General features: G+C 42.7%; 1 protein-coding gene across 3 annotated transcripts in view; it reads left to right on the top strand.

Annotated features, from left to right (window-relative positions):
- Nucleotides 1-1,341: 1,341 nt before the first annotated feature.
- Nucleotides 1,342-11,804, top strand: part of nexmifb (neurite extension and migration factor b) — a 51,109-nt gene continuing 40,646 nt past the window's right edge. For 2 of the 3 annotated variants that reach the window (XR_004658262.1, XM_034883788.1), the window contains exon 1: nt 1,342-1,911. The gene's annotated coding sequence lies outside the window, so the exon portion shown is untranslated. The remainder of the gene's footprint in view (nt 1,912-11,804) is intronic. The other variant, XM_034883789.1, reaches the window with a different exon arrangement.

Below are 11,804 nucleotides of genomic sequence, written 5' to 3'. Positions count from 1 at the left end.
TTCATAGAGTTAAAGATAGATACTGCAGATCGAGACCACATATTGAACTAGTGTGCATTCTTTGTGTATGACCACACAGAACAAACCAATTTGTCTTTACATGTGCTATCAGTAATAATGTACATGACCAAGCTGCAGGAGTTCTATTGGAGGCCATTACAGCTCAATTTTGTTTTCGCACAACAGGAAATCCACTGTTTGGTTAAAATAAATTGTTTAGTTTGGGTTCTGTTTCATTGGGCATTACTGCACATTTAGATTACACACACTTTTACATCATTAAAGATGGAAACTGAAGAGCGTTTGAATATTTATATCTTAAGAGAGACTTTTAGGGCTAATGGACCGACAATAATGGTAAAGCTGAAACAAGAAGTTTGTTAATCTATATCTATAATATGTGTAATCAATCAACAAAGAGTTAATCTAAAACCATTTAGATAATTGATCAATATTTTTTAAAGCATAAAGTCACCGGTACCAGTTTGATTTTTTTTTTTTTAACAATGAATCCGTTTATAGACTAAATAATTGTCAGATTTTTTAACAATGAATAAATAGTTATGGTCAATAACAATGATGTCATAAGTTCCCAGAGCCTAAGGTTATGTCTTCAGAGGTCCCAAATATATTCAATGTACAATGATATAAAACAGAGGGAGAGAGCAATTTAGCACATTTTAGAAGGGGGGAGATGTTTGGCATTTTGTTTGATACACATTTCACCCAGTCAAATCGGTGTTGATACATTTTTGTCTGTTGATTTATCGATAAATCAACTTATATTAAAATGTTTGCTTTCAATCATGGATTTTGAAGAACAGTATCAAACAATTTTCTAAAATATATTGAGGAATTAAAGTGGTGGTGATGGTGCATAGACTGTTTTGTTTACAGTACATCATGTAGCCTGCACAGGGAGCTCTCATATTAAATTCTGCATTTTATCTGCAGGAAACATCCCATTTTTTTCAATTAAAGTGATTGGAATCTATTTAATCGATCATTCTTTGATTTCCCTCTTCTTTTTTGTTTTACAGTTTGCAGACAGGTCCAACTCATATTGAGAGCGAGAGAGAGAGAGAGAGAGAGAGAGAGAGAGAGAGAGAGAGAGAGAGAGAGAGAGAGAGAGAGAGAGAGAAAGAGAGAGACTATCCAAATATTGCTTCCAGTCCGGTAAGTGTTATGAGTGGGCTTATCATCCAGCATAGGCATACATGAGTAGTCTATTCATTATTCATGTCATTGCAGTTGCCCTGTTATGATACAGTCCTATTTGGAGTGGGCTACCTGATTTGCTCAGCGCGTCCGTCAAAGCAGTGCGTGGCCCTGCGTCGGCTGGCTGTGCGCGCTCATAGGTCGGACCGAGAAGAATCGGAAGGGGGAGCAGGCAAAGTGCGCGCCTACGAGACTGCGCGCCGCAAGGAGGGGGAGAGGTCCAGCTGCAAAAAAAAAAAAAAAAGGAAGAAAAAATACGCCGTGACAATGGCAACATCAAGCATCTCGTAAAAGGTAGATAACAGGCGAGGGGGCGCCACGAATCGGGAGTTTGAGAGGCGACGGCCCCTGTTGGTCCTGAGAAAAGCGGCGATATTAGGACATGCTGACTGCACTATAGCGCGTTTCCTGGAATACGAATTCTTCCGTAATTGAAAATGGAGCGGCGGGGGAGAGGAGAGTCGCGCTGTCTCCATCATTGAGAGGCGCGTCCACCTGCTATTACTGGAGGCCCGGGCTGCTGCTGCTGCTGGTGGTGGTGGTAGTGGTGGTGGCGGGGAGGGTGGGGGGGAACATGCAGGGGAAGTGTTTGCATTTCGGGGGAAAGACGAATCTCTGATACTGTCCAAAGCAGCTGAGAAGGATCCCATTGCGACGGGGGAAAAACGCAGTTTGGGCGCATACGCTCTGGAGGTAGGCAGTGAAACGTTATTATGCTGCTATTCAGCGTGCCGTGTGTATTTGAATATGGAGCGAGCTATATTAGGTATGCACATGACATCTTGATTTATACACACACTGATATATATATTCCTGCTTTGCCTGATTTGGTCTGATCGGACATTTTCTTCAAAGGGAGAACACACCAAGCATGCGGTGTAGTAGCTGCCTGCCCTACCTCTTTGGGACAGCTGTCGTAGCCTAAATTCATTCGTCTCTGCCCCATCGATTACCCATTCCCGGCGAAAAATACCCCCACTTATTTAAAGCACAGGCACTGATCTATTCGCTTTAGGCTCAGAAATTCAACACAAATACAGATGCCACGTGTGGTTGTTCCAATTGATGCCAGTTACCTTGCTCTGTTTGTATGTTTTGAAGACAAACGGTGGCTTGTGGACGTCATTTTGAATCAACGCTATGCATCCCAAGCAGTGCTGTCCCAAAATGAATGAGAGACGAATAGAGGGGAATATGCTATAGTCCAAACTAATGAATGATTCATGAAGGAGCTATTGAGCCCCAATGTGACAACACATCATCTTACAGCTAGGCCCCTCCACTGTGATAAGGTGAATAAATGATTCATAAACGGTTTATAAGCACAAATTCTTAAAATTGGACTTAAGACCATGATGGCAGAGCACACACAGGTGCACTAAGGCAAGTGTGAATGCCTGCACTGTCGGGTCACTAGATCAGTGGCTTACTGTGTCTGTGCTACGCTTTAAGGATGCCTCATGACAGATGTTTATTGGATGTCCCAGTCAGCCACACTGCTAGCCAGACAAGCCATGCCAGAGAATAATGAGCTGCATCCCATAATAACAGCCAGGGTGTGCTGTGGTTTTGTGGAGGTGTTAGAATCAGTTGTTAACTTTGTTTTAAATAGGGTTTTAATTGGATTAAATTTTAACGAGCTAGAAATTTCCCTGGCTGATGTTTATTGGAATGCTTTGTAAGATGGGATTTTCAAATAAGAACTTGGTAAATTTATTGCCACAATTAATGACCTGCATTGCACACAGTTATTGCACCCGACGTGACTTGGTTTGATTTATGTGTTGGATTATTGATTATCCTATTCGACAGGGTGTTTTTGACTTTTCAGCATGCATTGGGTAACAAAAGAAATCTAATGTTAAACTGATGGAGGCCAGAGGGCAGCCTGTCACTTCCCTCTCCTTCTCTAATGTGAAGACAGCAGTGGAAACCAGATGGAAGGCCATGCATTGATTGAGTCAAAGAGAGCCCATAAGAGGGCCAAATTGAGTTGACACGTTGATGTGGGTGTCATTAACATACATGATAATGTGTGCCGTCATTGGGCCTGAGGCTATACGTGACGTGTGGAACGGAGCGGGCCTCCTTGCTCTGGCTGCTTGGCCTTGTTTTGAAGACTATAGATGCGGAAACTAACAGGAGCTATCATATCAAACCGTGTCTTCGTTCTGTGATGTGCTTCCAAGCTCGCCGTAGAGGTTTTGGCTTAACAGCATTTGCCATTCACATCTCATTGCTTTCACTAAAGTGCCATTCTTCGTTCAGTTTCAAATTGGGTGAGAAATTTAGCCCAATGACACATTTCAGCACAATGGCTCTGTTCCACAGTAGCAAGGACAGCGCTGGAAGGTTTTCTGAAAATGTGTTTAAAATGCTATCCGAGCGTTATGTTGCAGCAATAAAACCAGCAGCTTGTGTACATAGTCTCTTATCTTCTCTTGCCCATGTGTGCTCTGTGGCGTCTCCTCTGCTTCAGCCCTAGGCACATGTGTTGGGCCTTTACTACCCCGTCTGTTGAATGGGAGAGAAACATACATACAATGAACTGATCCTCAGCAATCATCGTTTTTCTTACCAGTGGACATGTTATCCATATATGAGGATCATGTTTCTAAAGGACTATTTTACACCTTGCATCTTCCAATCATTATTATGCGCGATAAAGTAAAAGGATAAACACTGCAGTATCGCAAATGTTTATTTGTAGGATCATATTTTAGTAATTAGGTATTGCCTTATGGATAGAAAGGACTTTCCCTGCCTGCTATGTTTTTATGTCTGGAGCTCTGCAATTTTGTCTGTACATTGTATCGCTACAGTATGGAAACATCATGGCTCTGTCCCAGTCTATGTAGAAGCATGCCGACTCTATGTGTAAGCACACAGTGTGGGCTGTATGTCAGGCCACTGTATGCAGAGGCCTGCTGCGTCGACCCTGGTCCCGTGTTTGGGCTGTGACATGCTGGCTGCGACCCAGCAGAGGCAGTCTTTCTCTGTGCTGCTGCCGCTCTTGAGTTCTGTAATTAAAGGCAGAGGTAAGTCCAGGGGAGAAGGCTGGGCTCTGATTGCTTTTCATGGCCGCAAGGAGAGAGCTGCAGCGTGTCCTGAGGGACTGAGGCGCTGCTGAGCTCTTTGCTGCTTGCTCTGCCCCCCAGATGGGAGCTGTTCCAGGAAGACACACACATTTGTCCTCACATGCTACTGGCAGACTCAGGCACACACAGTAAACATACTCAAACACATCTTGCCGCACACACATACACACACACAGTGGCTGAGAGAAGCAAAAATTACATTTGTAGCTGACAGGCAAACTGCACTAACCTACAGTAAAGAATGCCCCATCTCAGAAAAATATGTGTCAGTATAAGGTGTGAGGCACTGAGGCAAAACTGTTACAGTTCAGTCTTGTAATGAATTAAAAACAGCACAATGAGAAAGACATTAAGATCTCTCCTTTGATTGGTTGGTGGTCGGCATTGACAGAGCAGTTGATGTGTGATTGGGCTGAGTGTAGTGTGAGCAGAGGCTGCCTGTGGTTGTCTTGGACCAGCGCTCTGCAGGAGGAGCTGTGCCTCCCAACCCGCCCGCCCTCCCTCCCTACATAGCAGCAGCCAAACCAACGATGGCTGCTCTGCACTCTGAGGGCATGGCAAACATAGACATGCTCACATATAGGATCGGGGGGGGGGGGGGAGGCCCGTGCTTTTAGGGGGAAAATGGCCTCAGTACTCCCCTCTCCTCTTTCTCTGGATTCACTCATGACAGCTTCCTGGTTAAAGTACACTGAGGGTTTAAACCATTACTTGTCTTAAAGTCCTATCAGAGAGATTCCTGTGGAAGGTGAAAGCAAGTGTACTTTGAGGATAAGAGGTTTAAAAAAAAGAGAGAGAGGAAAGCAGTTGGATGCAATTTAAATGCGAATTCTAGCCGCATTTTTGCACCGTGTTCATGAATTAGTTCTGCCAGGCTAATTAAAGTAACGCATCAGGATTTCTGCCATTAACAAATAAAAGTCCAATTAAATTGAAGTCTATTAAACCACTTTCCGTGTTGCCTACTTGATCTCAATATGTAGGCTGGTGGCCACTGGGACCATAAGCACGCAGGCTTGATGTTCATAGCTCATATTCTGCTTCCTTATCAGACTCTTATATTGCAGATGGATAGTTACTGTGAAATTTCCCCTGTTCTGCTCGCACTCTCCCAGGCCCCCTTGTATTTCAACTCATGGGATTCTTGAAACAGATAGTGAGATGTGATGCTGGGAAATTTGAGAAGTAGCCAAAAGAGGTGGATATTTATGCAGTGGACACAGGTGCACTGACGTGAATGGTGTGAAAGCGACATATTCACAACATGACTCGGGAGGGAGGAGGCTATATGACGGGGCTGGATTTTAATTGGTTTCACACAGTGTGTTCCCTGTATTGTTCCCTTTGTAATGTCACACACAGTGGCAATAACAGCTCTGTTTTTTTGTTATATAATAACACTAATAGTTCCATTGCCCCCTGTCTAATTTGAACATGTTCTTCTTTTTGTCATTTTTTTTAATTCCTCATGTTGGAGCCAGAGCAGAGACGTGTATACTGTCAGTGTCATGCATGCTGGAATAATAAGCCACCTTCATTAGCCTTATCTTTGATTTGGTGGATGGAAAAGGAGAAGGTGGGGGGGGTGAGATGAAAAAAAAATGGGTTGATGATGAGAAAGAGAGCAAAATATACTATAGGATAGGGTGTACTGTGAGAGAGGGAGCTGCAGAGGAGAGGGAGGTGGACATGGTGGGAAGATTAGAGAAAGAGCTGGACAGACAGAGGGAGAGGGAACAGTAAAAAGGGAGAGACATAGTTACAGTTGGTGGTGGGGGCTCAGGGTTCATCCTCCCAGCACAGCCAGTTGGAACAAACAAACGGCCATGAGACAGACAGTGCTGTCTAATAGGAGAGAAGCTCGCTGTGCCCTGGATGTTTCCCTGCACCTTTCATTTTCTAAATGCTGTTTTGTCTGTTCACCACTTACCAAGCCACCAGTGCCTCAGAAAGGAACCACGCTTTATTTGCTGTTGTACATAATTACCAGCCATTCAAGAGAGGCTTGTTTGCTACTCTAAACGATGTTGTGAATTTATGTACAAATAAAAGACAGGCTATATTTTGCTGTAAATCTTTTCACGGCATACAAGTTGAGTGGAGTGTTTGGAATGTATGGTATCGCCAGCGTTCGGTCGGAGTTTCTTGGTAATTTATTTCACTTTAATTGTGCTGCTGTTTGTGGGAGACTGCGGCATTCGTGCCCTAATCAAACATTAGTGATAATTGAATGAATAGTTATTTTATCATACCACAACAGACAGTTGATGTACAGAGCAGAATGACAAAAGCCTGTTGAACAGATGCAAGTCTCCTTGTCAGATACAGTCAGCTGACGACTATGGCGCTTTACTTTCCATTTACCATAGCACGCCCGAGGCAAAACTCAATCCATGCCAGCACATCTAAGCAGAAGTCAAATGAGAAATGCTGCTGAATATCTTAACACAGAAAATGTGAATTGAATTGCATACATGAATTTCAAGTTGGATTTGACCCTGATCTGTTGGATGATGTTGCTGATGTTACAACAGCATGACTGCCATTCTACTACGGGTAATAATTATAATCATTCACAGCTAGTGGTCCTTGTCACAGGAGTGAGGCACAATGGAAATAATAATTAGGACTTCTCATTTCAGATGCATCGCAGAAGGGTTTATGAAGTGTGTACTGTGGCTCTTTGACTTCTAGGATGTACAGCTGTGTGTACGCTCGCTTGCTTCCCTGTGTGTGTTAGCGGCAGCACGCCCCAGTGAGAATTTTTGCTGGCTTGCGATTTTCTTCAGCTCTGTGACTCCTGTTTTTTCTCACTTCACACACACGAGTGTTTTAGATTACGACAGTGACCCGGACTCTTTGCTGTCACACACAAATAGCCAATTGTAGCATAAAGATACACAAAGGGCTAGTAAGCCTGCTTCACATTCATTCTCAGTGACGTCCTGAAGCTCTGTCCTGCGCAAATAGACATTTTTTCAACTCACCATCTCTTAGTGCTGTTCTAACCCATTCCCCCAAGTCCTCATTCAGCGGCACTGTCAGAATACAGCCCACATATATCACGGTTGAGCCAGTAAAATGCTCTTCAAAAAGAGTCAAATGTGCATCTCAGCGTAGCCGGCGCTGACAAAAGAGCTAATTCATCATTTAGTCACACATAGCCTCAGAGATTCTTTGTAATATTTTGTATTCTGAGATCTGGAAATGTGCTGAATAATTTCCACACTTTCTGTGTTAGACCATTTTTTGATAGTATTTAGCTTTGTTTTTGAATATAGTTAAATAAAAAAAATAATAACATTTATTTTTTAATAGACTGTATGTACGTAATGTATCATTTTGTTAGATATTTTCATTTCAAATGGTTCTATGTTTTGCAAAAAAACGGATTCCCAGCTATTATGGTTTGGGCTGGGTATAGAGTCTTTTTGTTCTTTTTGTACCTTTTTGAGTTCTGATTTAGCTGTGAGGTATTAAAAGCTGGTACTGAATGCTTTGTCAGAACATGTGTATGTGTTTACCTAACTTCTTATCATGTATTTCCTGATTAGAATGCTCAAGCTCATTTTAGACTGTATTTCATTGTAGTAAAGTTCTTGTTTGGTTGCTTTGTGTTAAAAAAAAAGACTGAAACAATTAGTCAATTAATTGCTTAGGCAGCAAAATTTGATAAATATTTCCTAGTTTCGATGTCTAAATTGCAAGGATCTGCTGGTTTTTCTTGTCTTATTTTATGGTAAGCAGAATATCTTCAGGGTTTGAACCGTTAGTTGGACAAAACAAACAATTTTGCTCTATGGGGCTATTTTATGACATTTTATAGACCAAATGATTAATGAGAAAATAATCAGCAGATAAATCAATTCATGTTAGGCCTAGTAAAGACAAACCTAGCCTTTTAAATTCCTCAAAGTAGTGACACATATCATAAATATACTTTGGTATTGGTCTCAAACCTCGGGTCTAAACACTCCTTAACATGTGCTGCCGACTGTATGAATATGCAGTAGAAAGTACAATTTTGCCCCTTATCCATAGTGTCCAGTAATCTCTCCTACAGTGTGAGCTTTTCTCTTGATGTTTCTATGATACAGCGATGTTTCTGTCACTATGGGCTAAATACTTCGGGAGAATCACAACAGCAGGTATTTTCCTTTTAGATTCAAATGGCGCTGTGCATATCCTGTTCCTTTGATATTTGTCTCAGAGGTGTGTGTATATATGCTCGTGTATCAGCATGCCTTTTTGCCTTTTGTGTGTACTATTTGGGATTTGCTTATGGTTTATTTATGCAGTTATTCCATTGAGAGAAATACTTTGTCGGAGGAGAGCTGGTGTTCAGTCTGCATGCATACTTTATAGTCATATGATATAATAGTTTTTAAAGCTCACCATCAAAGATGTATGCTGCTGCAGTGTTTTGGCTCCAGTGATGAGGCCTCTAGAGAGAGGTGGGGTAAGGTGTGTGTGTGTGTGTGTGTGTGTGTGTGTGTGTGTATATGAATTGTCTGTTTAAGTGGCTGCGATTGCTCACAGAAGCCCTCTGTGCTGACTGTTAATCCCGAGGGGCATCGAGTCTACCTGGACATAGTGAACTGCCAGAAATTAGCAATAACAAACACCCGTCTGTCCCTCCCTGTTGCTTGTACTCTCACAAATCTGCCTACACTGCTGAGCATCTACGATGAATGCAGTGACTGTTACGGTTGGTGCGGGGAATTTGTGGAGATTGTCAGGGTTAAGGAGGTTAGGACATAAGTGCATGAAGGTGAGGAGAATGCAGCAGTTTGAATTAATACAGATTTAATCCGAACAAAAAGAGTCTTACAAACAGGTAAGCAGCAGGTAAGTAAATCCAGAGACACGGGAAACACTGCAGCAAGGAAATATGATACAAAAGAACACTACAATGATCTGACAACGGACAAGGGGAACACTGAGAGTAAATACAGAGGGTTACGAGGTGAACGACATCAGACAATCACAAGGGCCGGAAAGGCAGGAAGTAAAACTAAACGAGACAGCACAGAAAAACAAGTCTATCACAATAAAACAGGAAACAGAACATATACAAGACACTCACAAGAGACCACAAGACAGAAACTACAACAAGAGAGCGACTAAGGAATAAGACATGAAACAGAACAAGAACAGGATGAAACAGAACATAAACAAAACAAGACCAAAAATAACACAATCACAAGACAAGACAGAAAACCAGGCTAACAAATTAAGACAGAAAAACAGACTACCACGATAAGACGAGGCAAAACACCCAAACCATAACAGTGACAGCCTGCCAAGCAGTTAAAAATATGAATGTGTACGTACGCATGTGCACATGCTTATTTGGCCCTCTGAGCTTTTATGTGGGCATGGAAGTTTGTTTTGTGTATGCATGAGTAAGTCCGCATTCATATAATGATAAGAAGTTTTTTTCATCTTACGCTGTAGCCTACAAAAATGATAACGAGCACACACTGTTATTTGGATAACACAATGTGCGTGCAAGGAACACATATTTAGAGGACAAAGGCTCCATTGTCAAGAGAAAAGTAAAGAAAAACTGTAACCATTTACACTTTGACTTTATCTCTTGGGGCTATAGGAAGTGTTAATTTAAGTTCCCATTATAAAATGTGTTTAAATCAGACTAAGAACTAATTCCATTATTCTTGGAGGCAGCTGGGGTTTCTGTATCCATAGACACGGTTTGCTGCTCCCTCCTGAGACCTGTGGGTTTTCCCATCACTTTTAAAATCAATTATCTTTCTACCTCCCTCGCCTCTCCAACTCTTTCTAAGTACTCTCCTCTTATTCTTCATTAGAAAATCCACCACTTCACCTGTAGCTCACTATGCACACCTCAACCGGAACTATGTATTAAGTGATCATGGCACATGTGAGTGCCTCTCTCTCATTTATTAATGTGTCTTACATATAGCTAGTTGACCCGAGCAGGTTGTTGTCATTTTTGCAGCATCTCGACAATGTCCCTGCCTCAGATTTAAATAGCAAGACAATCTGTGGCTGGGTAAGATCTGTTAGCCCTAGGTGACACAACAAAGACTCTGCTGTACTGCTGCTGAGGAGCGGCTGCAGCCCCAGGGAGAGATCATGTTATTCTCCCTTATGCGCCATCTCACAAACATCTCACCGCACTAACTGAGGGGAATGAGCATGGATGGGCTTGACGGCTGCTTCCTATTTTAGTCATCGGCAGGTAGGCGGATGAGTTGAACTGCGGAGGATCTCTGTGCAGCGAAGTCTTTGTCTAATTAGTTTGTCTAATTATGTCTTTGTGCTGGAAATTTCTCAAATTAGTGGTATCGTGCAGAATGTGAGCATGCTCATTATGGTTGTCATGAGAATTGTTGCGGTGGTTGGAGAAGAGAAGAGAAAGAGAGAGGGAAAGGAGTGTCATCGGAACCAAAAGCTCTCCACGGTCCAAATCCCTTTATCAAATACAACTATCTTGTAACATGAGATGTAGCGCCCAGCTTCGTCCTAGGAATTCACAGGGAAATTGTTACTTTTGCCTGTGAAACACTCAGCACCCCCCTCCTTCCCTGTGCAGGAGGGTGCACCTATTTGTGGCAGACCACAAAAAGGTCCCCTTTGATTTTCTCGCCCTGTGCGTCAACTGCAAGAGTGTCACAGCACTAGGGATGTAAGTGTCTCACATGGACACTTTTTGATTTTCCCTCCTTGTGAGGTGCCAGAGCCCCCCCCCTTGTCATCACCCATGACTCCGAGCTTCTTCTCATGACCACCAAGTGAGGACAATCCTGCTGGATCGCTTGCAATTTCCATCCCTCTCTCCACCACTTCTCCTCTTTCTTTCTCTTCCTTGTCCTCATTGCTTCCCCACCATCCCTCTTTCCTTTTCACTTTCTCTCACATTCTCTCCTTCCTTCTATCTCTCTTCTTCTCCTTCCCCCACTGCTGGGCCTACAGTAATTGGTATTCCGAGTGGCAGCTGGGATCCATACAAACACAGCAGACTGAGGGAGCGAGCGAGCGAGCGAGGCAGAGTGTGTGTGTGAAAGAGAGAGAGAGAGAGAGAGAGACAGAGAGAGAGAGGGACATGGAGGCAGAGAGAAAGAGAAAGCCAGCAAGTCAATACGCTGGTTCATTAGAGCACTGAGTCACAGTGGCCGCTGCCTCGTTTGTTTGTGTTTGTCCAATACTCTGTCTTAAGCAGAGCCCACCGCCTCTGTCCGCTCACTCTGGCAAACCTCACAGCAACACACCCCAGACTGCCTGGCCGCCTGTGATATGGGCTTTTCTGTTCCTGTGACATTCTGACATTCCGGCTTACAAAATAATTACCAGATCAATAGCTCTAAATTAAGCGAAGCGAATCTAATAATTCTCACCAATCTGAGTCCAAGTTCATGCCTAGAACAGGGCCAATATGGAAATATATATATATATATATATATATATATATATATATATATATATATATATATATATATATAT

The sequence above is a fragment of the Etheostoma cragini genome, chromosome 10 (genome assembly GCF_013103735.1).
Source record: "Etheostoma cragini isolate CJK2018 chromosome 10, CSU_Ecrag_1.0, whole genome shotgun sequence".
NCBI classification, from domain to species: domain Eukaryota; kingdom Metazoa; phylum Chordata; class Actinopteri; order Perciformes; family Percidae; genus Etheostoma; species Etheostoma cragini.
The sequence above is the reverse complement of the archived record's forward strand: the minus strand, read 5'-3'. Positions and strand labels throughout refer to the sequence as shown.